A 17,725-nucleotide genomic window follows, 5' to 3' on the forward strand; every position below is an offset into this window, starting at 1 on the left:
CGCGGAAATTCGTCTAGTGTGTGTGTATATATATATATATATATATATATATATATATATATATATATATATATATATATATATATATATATATATACCCTAATAAAAGAATCCTTGGTTTGCCACATGTCTTTTCTTTCTTCCATTGTTTATAAAAGTTAAATTACTTTTATACCCTTACCAGTTATTCTTTGTATATTATCTGTTCCAAACTTAAAATACCATTTTCATATCTTAAAGATTGTCATTGATTTTTTGCAATCGTAACTGACCATCAACATTAATCTACACATAATCAACAATTGATATGGAGTAATCTTCTCCGATTAATCTAAAGGTAATTGATATAAGTCCATTATGTTCTCAATTTTCTCAATTTCCTTTGCTTATTTCTTCTCTTTCTCTCTTTCTCTCACCAAGCCCTAATGTTTGCACTGAATTTCAATTCCCAAACCTTCAGTCTTTTTCTCGCCAATCCCGAATGAATGCTAATCCGCATCCGCCACCATCACCACCACCATATGAATGAATGCTAATTTCTAAACATTCGGTCTTTCTCTCGCCAATCTCTATCCCTCTCCCTGTCTCTCTGTCTCTATCAAGAGTTGATGATTTGATCTGATGAATACGATATCCTCAATATCTTCCCCAAAGTTGATCATTCTAAGGTATTCTTTATGTGATTTTATTCAAAAAAAATTTAACTAATTTAAGTTTGAGTATTAATCGCTTGTTGGATTATGTTCAATTTTAATTTGACCTAATTTTACTTTATTTTGGTGGTCTTATGAATATGATTTTTGGTCTATGCGTTCTTATCTGTTGGCGATAGATATATCTCTAATCTATATACCAAATGCTTTTGTTCAACAATGTCTATTGTTTAGGGGTTGCTTGTAATACACAAAATTCATCCATGTTTTCCATTTGTCAAAGTAGAATTCACAGGATCTATTTGTTTAACTCGAATTATAGACATTGCTCACAACATCTATTTCTTTTAACAGGCTGGATTTGGATACTAGAGTACAGGTTTTCACATGTTTTAATCTTTGTATTGTTATTGTTAAATTTAATCTATTTCTGTTATTATAGTATGCATTGAATTTGGAGGAGTAAGATATTGCAAAGCAATTGAGAACAAACTCAATGAGGCTTGATAATCTTATCTATTAACTTATCCATTTCATTCCATTCAATTATTTTGTCATTCTATTTCATTCCATTCAACCAAACAAACCTTAAAGATTCATGTAACTGTCAAATATATCAAAAGCATCCATTCAGAACGACAAATTTGAACAAAATTTTGGACCTAAATCAATATTATCAATTTGTTTTTAATGATGATCACAATTAAATATGTAAAACTTTTGAAATTTTGAAAAAAAAACCTTTGCAATTTTTCATGAGCATATGAATGACATACGTTAACTTAACGTTCTAATATTTTCTATATAAGGTTGAAGCTGAAGTGATTAAGCAACATGAAACAAAGAATGAATTATCTATAGAAAGTGAAGCTCAAGAAATAAAATTTATTTGGTTTATCTATAAAAAAGATTAAAGAATTGAATTAATATAATAATGCAAATATGTTGTATTTTGCTTAATAGATGAAATAAAATATAACAATTTAATATGTTCAAATTTCCTATAATGTTTGCGTGAAATGATAATAAGAGGAGTTGGAACTCATGGAAGTAAGGGAAAAAGATATAATTTATTTGGTTTATTTATTTTTGCTTATTTCTTAAAAATACTTATTAACAAAATAAAAGATCCAAAATTATTTGATAAAATAGGTATAATAAATGATGAAACATGTGTTTTTAATACTGTAATGCTTCAAACTTTATAAAAAAATATAATGTTTTCATTAATAATTATTATTCTTATAGTTTATATGTTATATTATTTTGTAACCCGTGGATTCCACGGGTTGTAACCTAATTTATATATATATATATATATATATATATATATATATATATATATATATATATATATATATATATATATATATATATATATATATATATATATCTTATTACTTTAATAAACATTTACCCTAAAATGCTGAATTTTAAGAGGTACAACCTCTTATACAATATGTATAATAACTTTATGCTTTAAAAAATCATGAATCTGTCAACGTTTGAAAATATCAAATAGAACGATAAAATTTTGAATGGTTCAAAGTTTGACCAAGTACTACGGATATCCGATTGAATCGGTCTTCATGAAACCTAAAATACGCCGTCCATAACTTAGCCTCTACTACAACCACTCACCGCTACTGTTACAGGCTTCTGCAACCGCCACCATGATCTATACCCCAATCTCCTTAACGCCTCGTTCCCGAGTTTAACAAAAGAAAAGAAGAGAAGAGAAAATAAAGTCACGAGAGAAAAGAAGAGAACGGAAAGGAAAACAAAATTTTCTTTTGTGTTCCCGAGTTGGAGAGAAGTGGAAGGAAAATGAGTCATTTTGTTCTTTCTTTCCAAATCCTCCAAAATCGGAAGGAAAGTTAGGAAGGAAAGTGATCCTCTCATTTCCCTTCACTTCCTTCCACTTCTCTCCTTTAATGAAACTTGGAAACACCAATTTATTTTTATTTTCTTCTAATTTCCACTCATTTCCTTTCCTTTCTTTACTTAAGTTGAACTCGGGAACGGGTGTAAATGATGACATATCTCTCTCTCTCACACACACACTGTCTCTCTCTCTCTCTCTCTCTCATATTTTCCCTCCAAACACGAATGTTGTTCTCCCCCTTCATATCTATGATCAGTTAACACCACCGCCTCTTACTTCCCTAACCGGTGACCTCCACCACCACACACCGTCGTCTACACCACCATCATCAGTTTTTATCTATTTAATATCTTTTTGATTTATGTTTTAAATAGATTTTTAGGAATCCAATGAAGTCAGCAGCGCCATTACCACAGTCTTTTCCAGTCACCGCCCTCAGGTAATATTTCACATAATCTCTATTTCACCTTCTTTCTTTCTCTTATCTTCTTTTATTGCAGTCACCATCGCACACCACCCTCTTCTCTCTAAGAAACCGAAGACACCCCAAATCTAAACCCTAGAAACCATAGAATATCAGACCATCTTCGTAGGGTAAAATATCATATATGTTGTTTCATGATCTAAAAGATGTGAACTTGAAAATCTTTTAGGGGTTTTGATTTGCAGGTTGTTTTTTGGGTTTTCCCTGATGTCTGCCACCACCATCCAAGTAGGTAATTCTCAAATGAATCATCCATTCTTTTTAATAGCCCACTCCTAACTTAAAACATTATTAAATTTTTGTGAAGGATTTTGTGCTAAGTTTTATGCTTTGACTAAGGATTTTGGGATTCTGACTACATGATTTCTGGAAATAAGTTTTCATCCTCAAAGAAAATATTAAAAAAAAACCAGGTTTGATCTTGGCAAATTTATTTTTCATTTTTGTTGGTTTTCTGGGGATTATACATGTAACTATCAGTCTATCATTCACATTGATTATTGATACTCTTATGTGTACAAGGAAATTGCATATAAAGTGTTTGTAGAAATGCTTGAGAGAGAGCATAACAATAGGCGAGTATAAGCTCTACAAAATCTTTCTTTATGCTCTTTTTTTTTTTTACAAAAATCTATTCCTGATTGCGTCTATAGTTCTTATTATATGGCATTATCAATTTTAAGACACTGCATATGTATGGAAACATTCTCGCTTAAGAACATTTTTCAAGCATGTATGGAAGTACCTTTTATTTTTTAATTATTTAGCAACATGTTTCCTTCTTTTTCCCCCCTATATTATTGTTGTTTTGCTCTGTACTTTAATTATTAAAACATTGATGTTAAGATCTGGGAAGATTTGATGTGGGTTTTGTTTATTTAATTGATTTATTTTGTGGGTTTTGCTTATTTCATTATTTGTTTTATGGGTTTGATTACAAGTTTGAAACAAAGATCTTGAACCCAAAGATGGTTGTATATGTCTGGTGGTTGTCGAGGCCAACAAAAATAATAACCCTAAATATTACACACTAAAATAGTGTATAGTGGTAAAGGGGTCGAATCCACGAAGATTGGTTCAATTTATAACTCTATGAAAAATCTCTTTGTAAAAATACTTATAAAATAACAATAAAAATAAAATGGGGGGTTTTGGTGTTTTGAAATACTTGAAACAAACTAGAATTAACTATGATTTAAATAGACAATTTCAACAAAAATAAGGGTGTGATGTAAAATCAATAAGGGAAAGATGGTTGACTTAAAGTTTCCTCACTTTGACTTTTGATGAACATATCATTAGAATCCAATGGTGCAATACTTTGATTTAAATCCTTAATTTGGCTATAGCAATCTAAGGAGCTTGAGATTACCTAGACTTTTCTTAATTGTTGAAATGGCTAGAGAAGCTCATAGCAATTTCCTTAGTCAAAGTCACTAATTCCAAATAGCATGTAATTAGTGAAAGTCAACTAGCATTAAGAACCAAAAAGTCACCAAATCCAAGAGGAGTCAATTGCTTTCACTACCATGTTGGAGAAAATGTTTTTATGATTGTGTGAAGCAAAAACAACACAAAAATCATTTGTTGCTTGCTAATTTGAGGATCCTTTACTTAGTCATGAAATTAGCCAACTAATCACCACAAACACATTTAAACTCATGAATAAAAACATACTAGTAGTGATAATATGATAAAACAAAAAACATTTCCATAAAGATTTAAGAACAAGTTCATTGATTCTTCAACATCCAACAAAAGTTCAAAGGATTCAACAAGAAGTCAACCAATATTAGTTTAGCCAATCATGACTAAACTCAAAGAAACAAAGTTAGAGGAGATTGTACCAAACATTAAACAAGAATCAAGATGTAAAAAGATGATGTTCTTCAAGTGTTCTTGGCCTTCAAAAGTCTTCAAAACTCCAGAGAGAATCTCCAAAAATCGGATGTCCAAGAGTATCCAAAAGATAGGCACCAACCTTTCCCATATAGCTTAAAAGATGAATTCTCAGAAATGCCCCTGTAGGGCCTTGCGCGACCCGCGTGCTACTGCGCGGGTGGTGCCTGGCATTGGCTTTTTTTGAGTTTTTGGGCCTCCAAAGCATATCCCACTAGCTCAGATCGAGTCCAATCACCTCCTAGCCCATTTTCTTCAAGTTTTTCTTCATTTTCAGCCCAATTTGACCTCTCCAAATCCTCCAAAATTCGTACACCCGCCCGATTAACAATCTACGCACGCTTGAATAAACTCCCGCATCTTGCAAATTTAAAGTTTATTTCTCTCCAAGCCTTCAAATAATCATCAAGCTCGCTCCATGCATCATCTCCACAATCACCAAGCCTAACATCCTTTTTGTCTACCAAATCCCATCGCTTCCCATGCGTCCCGAACACTCCCGCTCCGCTAGACCCGAAAACCTGCAATTATGCTCACAAGATTCGAAAGTACCCGAAATAGTCATAAAATAACAAAAAGGAAAATATGCATGGAAATTATCTAAATTATGAATGAAATATGCTAAAATAAACTATAAAAAGAAGTAAACAAAACAAACTATCAAACCACCCCAAGCTTAAACCTTACTTGTCCTCAAGTAAGACAAGACTAAAATGAACTCGGGATGAACTATCCTAAGGAAAGTAAAAAGAATGGATAGAACCGCGGAACCTAATAACCGTTAGTTAACATGTTCAGAATTGATCTTGCTATTACCTCACAAAATTTTCATCCGATAACAATGGAGCCATAAACCACAACCAGGACAACTCCTTTAGGCGAGTAAGGAGGGATGAGCAGTCGCAGCCTCAATGGAACATGCATACAATGAAGAACATCTGTAGTAGGGAGAAAGCAGTTGGATGGGCTCAGGTGGAGCTCTTTTTTAAATGTACACTCTGATCTCACGTCTGCCGATTTCTCTCATGTGTAACTAGGTTTAATCGCCCGGGCACCGTTGTAGGAATCGACTCACTTGGTGTTGGTCCAAACCTCCCGTAGTATCCGACTCGACAGCCTCCTAACATCACCAATTTGCGAAAAAAAACTCGATCTAAATACAATGAATCAAACCTATACAAATGAATATCAAACGCAGGGTGACCAAAATGTTGGAAAAATTTGTTCAATAATTGAACCGGTCACCCTTCTCAGATTTCTGCAGCTGGGAATTGCCTGCCCTTTTTTTTACCATACTTGAAGGTAATGTAATAACAATCGAAATTTTTAACAAGATAACCCTTTGACTCAAAATTTGGTTCCTAAAGTGTGTAAGTGGAACCGAAAGGGTAGTAATATAATCTGAATGGTCTAAGCGAGAAAATGACAATGTGTGGAGCATAAAGATATAATGTAAGCTCCTTTTCAAACTTGTGATTTTTTTTTCAAAAATAATGAAAATGTCCACATGCAGACTAAAAGACTTCTCTAAAATCCTAAGAAAATCGCAAAAAGATATGGTGATGTAAAGAGACCGGATATGGATTCTACTCGGGGACAATCACTAGTGTTTCATCCTAATGGTTCAAACATGATCAAGTGTGATCCTCTCGGCGGTAGTGACCGCAAGGCTAAGACATCCATTTCTATAGTATATCCTACAGTCATTAGTATTGTATGCATAATTCTTCATGAAAACTACCTGGCCATGATCAGTTACCCCTTTAAGTTTCCAGCATCTGATCCCAAGTATGAAGTCCCAAACTGCAACTAGTGGTCCCGGTTCGATGGGTGAGATAACAACAAGATCCTGGACCAATAATGATACAATAATTGTGAACCTATTCCATGGCATCCAAGGGGGTGAGAATAAACAGACAACAAAAATGCATGAATGTTAATGCCCTAAGCTAAATGTTATGAAAAAAATATAAAAGGTGAAAAAAAAGAAAATAAAATCTTTTTGGAATTTTATATAAATAAGAGAAAGAAAAAAAATGATTGAAAATTAGCTTAAAACTAAAATGTTATGCAACCTAGTTAAAAATGCATGAAAAAGTAAAAGATAAGGGAAATTCCCCACCCCAAGCTTAAGAACAAGCATTGTCCTCAATGCTTAAGGAAAGGGCGGAAATGACCTAAATCGGAGGGTCAGGCGGCGGGAAATGCCCGTGGTGATAGTGGTAGTCCTACATATCCTGGATCTGGCGGGAAGTGTGAGGGAAGGACTGCTCCAATCGATCAACACGGCTTGCCACATCTTGCATGGCTCTCGTATTCTCTTGCGTTTGAGAGTCGATGCGCTGCACTGTGGAGAAAATTGTGGCAAATTGGTCAAAGAACGTAGGGGGAAATATGATGGGACCTCGTGTCCCCCCTGCTGATGCGGCTGGTCAAAACGTTGTGGAGGGCGTGGAAGTGGTCATGCTGAAGCATCGACTGCTGCATCAAAGGCTGGTCAAAATGGTCCTCAGCTTCGGGCATCTCATTGTCTTCTTCGTCATTTTCTTCCTCTTGTTCCTCTACTTCGTCACCCTCATCATCACCGAATTCTGGAAATACACATGCTTGGGTCAACTGTTCTGGAGGAAGCCAAGTGTCGGGGTCGTCTGTGTCGAATGAAGAACCGATCCAACTTGGCAGGATGTAAACTGGGGCTTTGTCGGAGTCTAACCAATTGTACGTGCGGGTTCCCCATTCGAGCAACATCTCCATCCGGATGAGAGCGTCATAGTCTAGCAGGAAGTTCGGTGGGGTGTTGACAGGTATGTATTCGGGAGCCGGGAAGTTTAGGCCGACGGCTCGACCTATGATCGTGATAAATCCCCCGATGAAAATTCCCCCATGGAACGCTAGCGTATGGAGTCGCATTTGTCTAAAAAGAAGCCTGAAAAACTGTGGGGGGGTGCACGCCTTATGCTTCGGAGGAAAAATAACTCACATATGTTGATTTGACTAGGCTCGAGACGCCCGAAGATGCTTGTCGTGAGAACTCGATGAGCAATTCGCCAACAGGGGTGAACAATGTGCTTGGCACGCTGTCGGCTCGGGTTGAAGGTAGTGAGACCGGAAATCTGCATCCAAAAGCGTGCATCCGGGTTACGCAAAAAATTGTGGTACTCTTGATTTTGGGAGCTGATGCGGAATGGATCATCTATACCCATGATGGAATCAAGCTCTTCGTATGTGAGCCTATGATGCTCCCCTTTCAACTGGAATGTGAGGACTCCCGTTGCATCATCTCGTGCATATGTGCTAGGAAATTCCATTGTGGGTTCCTCGTAAGTTGAAGAAAACCACGCCAACCCAGTTGTAGGAACAAATTGTATACGCCATCATGCACCCCAAGCTTTTTCATGGACTTTCTATGGTAGAATTTTGTCGGCCGGATTGTGCGAACCCGAAGGTTGGAGCGATAGGTTTTGATTTTAGCATTTGTAAGGGAAGGATCGCTTCCCTCTTCTCCTCTTTTTTTCCGTTTACCAGCTGCTTTGCGTGATGGACCGACGACATCCTTTTGCGGGTTAGGATCGATCGATGATCCATGGGTGTGTGTCCGAGCTGCGGTTTTGCCCATTTTCAAAACCTACAATATCAAAAACAATTTCACCAACGTAATCCCTCACCTCACCACTCTCAAATCAATGCAACTATCTTTAAACCGAACACAAAAATTCCAAGAAATAATGGCACCCAACTTTTGACAATTTAAAATGGTTTCGACAACACCACTCAGTTAATTTGACAATCCCAACAAAAATTCGGCAGAATTACGAGACAAAATGAGAAAATCCCAACCAAAGTTTAAACGATTTTTGAACAAATTTCCAAGCAAATTAACCAATCTCAACCATTCTCAAATTAATGTTTCCAAATAAACCGGGCAACAACTAACGATCCTAGGCAATTTTCAAAGCATAATTGGATGCAATTATCGAATTGGAACAAAGCAATGTGATAAAAACCAAGGAAAGAAGATACCCGAATTGTCCCAAAATTGAACTTGAACCTGGAATCCGCTATCGTGCACCCTAAGCTTTGTGGTTATTCGTGGGTGTCAAAATGCAAGACTTGTTCACTGAAGGAATATTTTCAACTTGATTTGTGTGAAAAATCCATGGCTCGTGGTGGCTCAAAAATTCTGGGAAAATTTTTGGTGAGATTTTGAAGTTTTGTTCGGTTAGATGTAAAGAGCTTGGAAAAATAAACACTTTGGTGGTGTCGGAATTGTGAGAGGTGGCCGGAGTTGGCCGGAAAGCGGCGAGTTGGGTGGTGGTGGCGCCCCTAAACCCGAAAATGGATCGGAGTAAATTTTGGGTAGGGTTTGTAGAGCACGGAAAATGGTGAAGAATGGCGGTGGTCTCGTCGGATTCCAACTGGTGGAACTCCGGGAAATCGAATTTTAGTGAAAAGTGGGTTTATGTGTTCTTGAGAGTTTGAGAGAGAATGGTGGGTGTTTGAGAGAATGAAATGAAGAAGAAGAGTTGTTGGAGGTTTTCAATCCATATTCAAGTGTGGTCAACACCCGGTCAACGTTGGTCAACTCATTAAACCACATGGTCAACGAAAGTCAAAGCTGGTCAAGAAAATAAGGGTTGGTCGTCAAGGCAGCACGCGGGTCGTGTAGATGGGGCACGCGGGTCACGCAGATCATGCAGTTAAGGGTCTGATTTGTGTCGAAAGTTGAAGGCCGGCCGCGCACACCAGCCGCGCACCCGTGCGCGGGTCGCGCAACATCCTGCTCCCGGTTCTCGATTTTTCTCCGTTTTCTTCCGTTTCTTCACTAGTTCTTGATTCGGAAGGCCCCAAACACCTAGAAAATCTTGATTTCTTCAAAAATGACTTCAAAAGACGCATCAAAACATTTCTAAAACTTCTTTATTCGAACGTAGAAACATGAAAGCATAAAGCTTTCCAAAAATGCCGCTCTTTAACATCTTAGGCGAGACGTCTTTCTAGCTTGGTTCAACACACCGGGACATCCAAGTGGATGATTTCAATAACACTTGCATTAAAACCTTCGTAGAATGGCTTTAATCAGTGCCCATTGACTTTGAAATTTTTTCCCGTTTCTTCACTTTGGATTTCGACCTCTCCATGGTCAAAAGTCTTTATTACAACAAATGGGCCAATCCACCTTGATCTTAATTTGCCCGGGAATAACTTCAATCGTGAATGGTAAAGTAAAATCCTATGCCTCGGTTCAAAATTCTTCCGGGTGATAGACTTGTCGTGGAAGAGCTTCGTTTTTTCCTTGTAAATTCTCGAGTTTTCATAAGAGTCATTTCTCAATTCTTCTAACTCTTGAAGTTGAAGCTTTCTATGTCTTCCTGCCTCATCAATATTGAAATTGCATTTTTTGACCGCCCAAAATGCACGGTGCTCTAACTCGATGGGAAGATGACAAGATTTTCCAAAAACCAGTCTGAAAGGCGACATTCCTATCGGGGTCTTATAAGCGGTCCGATAGGCCCATAAGGCATCGTCAAGTCTCAAACTCCAATCCTTCCTTGTCGGATTCACTATTTTCTCTAGAATAGACTTCACTTCATGATTCGAGACCTCCGCTTTGACCATTCGTTTGAGGGTGGTTGGCGGTAGAGACACGATGGGTTACGTTGTACTTCTTCAATAGAGCCTCCATCATTTTGTTGCAAAAGTGCGTCCCTCTGTCACTAATCAAATCCCTAGGCACACCAAATCTTGTAAAAACATTAGACTTTAAAAACTCGATAACCGTTTTGGCATCGTCCGATCTTAAGGCTTTGGCTTCAACCCATTTAGAAACATAGTCAACCGCGAGTAAAATATAAACATTGCCAAATGAGACCGGAAATGGGCCCATGAAATCAATCCCCCATACGTCAAAAATTTCACAAACAAGGATTGGATTTTGGGGCATTTGGTTCTTTTGCAAAATGTTTCCCGTCCTTTGGCACCGCTTACAACTTTTGCAAAACATATAACAATCGCGTGACATGGTTGGTCAAAATAATCCACACTCAAGGACCTTTCTCAAAGCCCGGCTAGGTCCGAAGTGTCCCCACAAGCAAATTCATGACATAATTGCAAAATGGATTGGTGCTCTTGTTGGGGTACACATCGCCTAATGATTTGATTGAGACAATGTTTCCACAAATAAGGTTCATCCCACACATAGTATTTTGCATCACTTTTCAACTTGTCTTTTTGAGCACATGTGAATGTGTCGAGATACCTTTTTGTGACCAAAAAGTTAACGATATCGGCATACCAAGGAATATATTTAGTAAGGGAAAAGAGATGCTCATCCGGAAACTCGTCCCGCAATGGGGGAGGAGTTTCATTTTGAAGTGATCTGGCTTAGATGATCGGCAACGAGGTTCTCACATCCGCTTTTGTCCCGGATTTCCAAGTCAAATTCTTGTAACAATAGGATCCACCGGATGAGTCTCGGCTTTGCATATTTCTTCTTCATCAAGTACTTAAGTGTTGTGTGATCCGAATACACTATGACCTTGGTACCAAGTAGGTATTGTCTAAATTTCTTCAAGGAGAACACTATGGCCAATAGCTCCTTCTCCGTGGTAGAGTAGTTGCTTTGAGCATTGTCTAGTGTCCTTGATGCATAATAGATCATGTGGGAGGCCCTCCAATTCTTTTGACCCAAAACGGCACCTATCACATAGTTGCTTGCATCACACATGATCTCAAAGGGGAGATCCCAATTTGGTGCTTGCATGATGGGAGCGGATGTAAGCAACTCTTTGAGCTTGTTAAAAGCTTCTTTGCACGCCTCATTGAACTCGAAATTGACCTCCTTTTGCAAGATTTGGCACATTGGTCTTGTTATCTTTGAAAAATCCTTGATGAACCTTCGGTAGAAACCTGCATGGCCCAAAAAAGAACGAACTTCCCGAACACAAGTCGGGTAAGGTAAGCTTTGAATAACATCAATTTTGGCCTTATCTATCTCAATTCCTTTTTTAGACACAATGTGACCCAAAATGATACCTTGACTCACCATGAAATGACATTTCTAAAAATTCAAAACTAAGTTTGTTTCAATGCATCTCTTTAAAATTTTTTTGAGATTGGTCAAACATTCTTGAAAAGAGTTGCCATATACCGTGAAATCATCCATAAAAACCTCAATTATGTTTTCAACGTATTCCAAAAAGATACTAACCACACAACGTTGGAAAGTGGCCGGGGCGTTACACAATCCAAATGGCATTCTCCGGTATGCAAAAGTACCAAATGGACATGTAAATTTCGTCTTTTCTTGGTCTTCCGGTGCCACTGGGATTTGGTGAAAACCGGAATACCCGTCTAGACAACAATAATGGGATTTCCCTGCTAACCTTTCTAACATTTGGTCGATGAAAGGCAATGGAAAATGATCTTTTCGTGTGCTTGCATTGAGTTTGCGGTAGTCAATACATACTCTCCACCCATTGGAGGGTTCAACCTTCTTTGTGCGTCCCGACTTGGCTTGCATTCATCCTCCATTAAGATCTTGTGCATACAAGTGGAGGGACTCAATCCTTTAATATCCGCAATCGTCCAACCCATGGCTCCTTTATGCTCCTTCAACACCTTGATGAGTTGTTCTTCTTCAAATTCGGTTAAGTGAGTTGAAATGATAACTGGAAGGGTTTCATTCTTTCCCAAGTAGGCATACTTCAAGTGTTAAGGTAAGACCTTTAATTCCAATTCAGGTGGTTGAACAAGGGATGGAGGCAATTTTGTATGAGTTGGGGGCAATTCAATTTGCTTGACATCTAATCTTGTGGATTTCTTCATCTCCATTTTATTTACCAACTTCTCAACTTCCGGATCCAAATAATAAAGCTTTAATTGCTCGGCTAGCTTCCCACAATCGAATCATTTGCTTAAGATCATCTCCAACATATCACCGTTAGACAACTCAAACAATTCTTGAGTAATTGGCTCAACAACATCAACAAAGTACAAAGATGAAACATCACTAGGATACCTCATGACATCATAAATATTAAAACTTATTGTTTCACCATCAAACTCCATTGTCAAACTTCCCGCATACACATCGATCTTCGTCCTAGTCGTCTTCAAAAACGGTCTCCCAAGCAAGATTAGAGCCGATTTGGAGGACACTTGCTCATCTAGATCAATCACATAGAAATTCATCGGGAAGACCAATTGGTTCACTTGCACTAGGACATCTTCCAAAACACCTCTAGGAAAGACACTTGATTTATCCGCAAGAGAGATTATGACACCGGTTTCACTTAAGGGTCCGACATTTAATGATTCATACACCGAATAGGGCGTGACATTGATAAAAGCACCAAGATCAAGCATATCACTACTAAAAGTGACATCTCCAATCTTGCAAGGAACCGTGAACATTCTGGGATCTTTGCACTTAGGTGGAAGTTTCCTTTGTAAAACCGCGGATGCGTTTTCATTCATCAAAATTTTCTCATTTCCCTTCAACTTCCTCTTGTTGGCACAAAGTTCTTTCAAGAACTTTGCATATCTCAGGATTTGCTTGATTGCATCAAGTAAAGGGATGTTTACTTCCACCTTTCGGAAGGTGTCCAAAATCTCTTTCTCCTTCATATTCTTCTTTGAAGTTGCAAGTCGGGAGGGGAACGATGGTTGAGTGGCTATTGGTGTTACTAGAGGGGTAGTCTTCTTTGGAACTCCGGCTTGTGCATCATTCTTGATTATAGGTTCTTCAATGGGAATGATCTCTATTTCTTCCTCTTCTTCCCTTGGCTTCTTCTTTGAAGCACTTTCTCCCGCTTGTTTGCCACTTCTCAAGGTCACCACTTTGACATTTGGGTTCTTTTCGGTTTGAGAAGGGAGTTTACCATGGGATTCCAACTTGCTTATGGATGTAACTATATCTCCCATTTGTGCTTCAAGGTTGGAGATACTAGTCCTTGTCTCTTTTTGGAATTGTTGGGTACTAGTGGCTAGAGATTTGACAATGTCTTCAAGAGACATTCCGGAGCTACTTGGTTGAGATTGAGGAGGTTGTTGATGATGATGTGGAGGGTGTGGTTTGGGTTGATAGTGTGGTTGTTGATGTTGGTAATGAGGTTGTGGTGGTGGATAGGATGGTCTAACCAATGCATTTTGAGGCAATGGTCTTGGGTTGTAGCTCATGTTGGGATTTGGCTTCCAACTTGAATTATATGCATTTTGGTAACCGGATGGCTTGTTGTGATAGTTTTGGAACTCTCCTGTGGCGTTCACATGCTCCGCATCTTCTTGAAGGATGGGACACATATCCGTAGGATGTCCCATCGTTGCATATATTCCACAAACCATCACTTATGGAGTTTGTCCCATGGCTAGATTTTGGACAACAGAGGTTAGATCTTTGATTTGAGACTCAAGATTTGATGTTCCCACTTCATTGACTTTGTGTTGTGTGTCTCTTTTCATATCTTGGCGAGGGCCAAAATGTTGTGAATTTGCGGCTATGGTGTTGAAAAGTTGTCTTGTTTGTTGTGGGGTTTTACTAAAGACATCTCCACTACTTGAGGCATCAACTAGTCTTCTCTCCATTGGCAACAATCCCTCATAGAAGTGTTGAATAAGGATTTGTTCCGGAATTTGATGTTGTCGGCAACTATAGCACAAGTTGTTGAACCTCTCCCAATAATCATGGAAAGTCTCATTTTGACCTTGGCGTATTCCACAAATCTCATTTCTAAGACTTGAGACTCTTGAAGCGGGATAGAATTTATCAAGGAAAGCTCTTACCATGTCGGTCCATGAGTTGATCGACCCCGTTGGAAGATAGAGTAACCAATCTTTTGCTCTATCGGCCAATGAAAAGGGGAATGCCCTTAGCTTGATTTGGTCATTGGTTGACCCTTGTGGCTTCATACTAGTGCAAATAATGTGGAACATCTTCAAGTGCTTATGCGGGTCTTCGTTCTCCAATCCATGAAAAGTTGGGAGATGATGGACTAAACTTGACTTCAATTCTGAACCTCCTTCAAAAATCGGGTAATTGATACCGGTTGGAGTTTGTGTAACATCGGTCTCCATCATTTGCCTCAAGGTTCTCTCGGGAACTTCTCCTCCATCCGCCATTGCAATTGGTTCAATAATGGGTGGATTTTGTTGTAGGGGTGGTGTTTCGGGAATTTCTTGGCGAGGGTCGGGACTAGAATCGGGTTCTATATCACTTAATGAAGCGGTTTCAACCTCCGGGTCCCCGTGGGGGTTAGAAGTTTAACCACGTTCAACTCGTTTTTCCTTCGCCAAATGCCTTGCTTCTTTTTCAATTTCTGGGTTGTAAATCAAGTCACCTGTACGCTGAGATCTGGGCATAGAGAAACAAATTGATTAAAAATAAACCAATCCCTGGCAACGGCGCCAAAAATTTGGTGGTTGTCGAGGCCAACAAAAATAATAACCCTAAATATTACACACTAAAATAGTGTATAGTGGTAAAGGGGTCGAATCCACGAAGATTGGTTCAATTTATAACTCTATGAAAAATCTCTTTGTAAAAATACTTATAAAATAACAATAAAAATAAAATGGGGGGTTTTGGTGTTTTGAAATACTTGAAACAAACTAGAATTAACTATGATTTAAATAGACAATTTCAACAAAAATAAGGGTGTGATGTAAAATCAATAAGGGAAAGATGGTTGACTTAAAGTTTCCTCACTTTGACTTTTGATGAACATATCATTAGAATCCAATGGTGCAATACTTTGATTTAAATCCTTAATTTGGCTATAGCAATCCAAGGAGCTTGAGATTACCTAGACTTTTCTTAATTGTTGAAATGGCTAGAGAAGCTCATAACAATTTCCTTAGTCAAAGTCACTAATTCCAAATAGCATGTAATTAGTGAAAGTCAACTAGCATTAAGAACCAAAAAGTCATCAAATCCAAGAGGAGTCAATTGCTTTCACTACCATGTTGGAGAAAATGTTTTTATGATTGTGTGAAGCAAAAACAACACAAAAATCATTTGTTGCTTGCTAATTTGAGGATCCTTTACTTAATCAAGAAATTAGCCAACTAATCACCACAAAAACATTTAAACTCATGAATAAAAACATACTAGTAGTGATAATATGATAAAACACAAAACATTTCCATAAAGATTTAAGAACAAGTTCATGGATTCTTCAACATCCAACAAAAGTTCAAAGGATTCAACAAGAAGTCAACCAAGATTAGTTTAGCCAAGCATGACTAAACTCAAAGAAACAAAGTTAGAGGAGATTGTACCAAGCATTAAACAAGAATAAGGTAAAAATATGATGTTCTTCAAGTGTTCTTGGCCTTCAAAAGTCTTCAAAACTCCAGAGAGAATCTCCAAAAATAAGATGTCCAAGAGTATCCAAAAGATAGGCACCAACCTTCCCCATATAGCTTAAATGATGAATTCCCGAAAATGCCCCTGTAGGGCCTTGCGCGACCCGCGTGCTGCTGCGCGGGTGGGTTGCGCGGGTGGTGCCTGGCATGGGATTTTTTTTGAGTTTTAGGGCCTCCAAAGCATATCCCACTAGCCCAGATCAAGTCCAATCACCTCCTAGCCCATTTTCTTCAAGTTTTTCTTCATTTTTAGCCCAATTTGACCTCTCCAAATCCTCCAAAACTCGTGCACTTGCCCGATTAACAATCTACGCACGCTTGAATAAACTCCCGCATCTTGCAAATTTAAAGTTTATTTCTCTCCAAGCCTTCAAATAATCATCAAGCTCGCTCCATGCATCATCTCCATAACCACCAAGCCTAACATCCTTTTTGTCTACCAAATCCCATCGCTTCCCATATGTCCCGAACACTCCCGCTCCGCTAGACCCGAAAACCTACAATTATGCTCACAAGATTCGAAAGTACCCGAAATAGTCATAAAATAACAAAAAGAAAAATATGCATTGAAATTATCTAAATTATGAATGAAATATACTAAAATAAACTATAAAAAGAAGTAAACAAAACAAACTATCAATGTCGTCATAGTGGATAAATGGAAGTGGTTTCTTGTCATTGGAAGCCCATGGGACATGTATTTCTCGGGTATTACGAGGTAGGCACTATTTTTTTTTTCTTTTTGATTTTAACTATGTCCTTTGCCAGTTAGGTGTTTTTGAACTAATTGGTTAACATAATCTTCCATCTAATTGGTTGTTTATGTAATTTTAACTGTTTGTGCTTGTAGAAGTGAAAGTGGAAAACATTGTTGATAGTGAGTATCTCCATTCAAATAATCAACCATGTAATCAAAAAATTTTATTTTCAATTTCTTTATCTTCTTTTGAATATTGGCTTGTGATTATTTTGCAGGTTGGTACAATGGTCCTCAAATAGTGATTGTTGGTTGCCATAACCAATACAATATATTGTATGAGAAAATGATAGATGTGGTTATGGAGTATGATAGTCAGAACCATACACCAAGAGGGTAAAAACCTGAATATGTTGATGTTTGTAAAGGCTGTCGATCAACCTACTTATAGTAATAATTGCTTGACAGGTTGCTAACTATATTAGTTGAGACAAGGTTCCCCTGGTGCCATGATTTTAACAATCATAGTTGAATCAGATTTGAGGTAAAAAGTTATTAACACAATCATGACATGTAGAAATCAATAGGATTGTAGTTTTCATTGAACGGGTGAAAGATCTTTATATTTCATGTTGGGTAAGCTTTCAAAGTTTAATGTCATAATAAGAAAAATAAAAGTACAATACTATATATGGATAAAGTTTTCTAAATTATAAAAAATGAAGTTAAAGATTGTAATATAAATA

General features: G+C 37.7%; 1 long non-coding RNA gene across 2 annotated transcripts; it reads left to right on the forward strand.

Annotated features, from left to right (window-relative positions):
* The first annotated feature begins 345 nt into the window (after positions 1-345).
* On the forward strand, positions 346-3,652 carry LOC111895784 (uncharacterized). Of its 2 annotated transcripts, none has more exons than XR_006187310.2 (3): positions 346-668; positions 2,913-3,254; positions 3,330-3,652. It is a non-coding gene; the product is annotated as an uncharacterized LOC111895784 (long non-coding RNA). The 2 variants fall into 2 exon arrangements; XR_006187309.2 differs by having other exon boundaries at positions 2,913-3,250.
* Positions 3,653-17,725: the final 14,073 nt, after the last annotated feature.

Source organism: Lactuca sativa, chromosome 9 (genome assembly GCF_002870075.4).
Source record: "Lactuca sativa cultivar Salinas chromosome 9, Lsat_Salinas_v11, whole genome shotgun sequence".
NCBI lineage: Eukaryota > Viridiplantae > Streptophyta > Magnoliopsida > Asterales > Asteraceae > Lactuca > Lactuca sativa.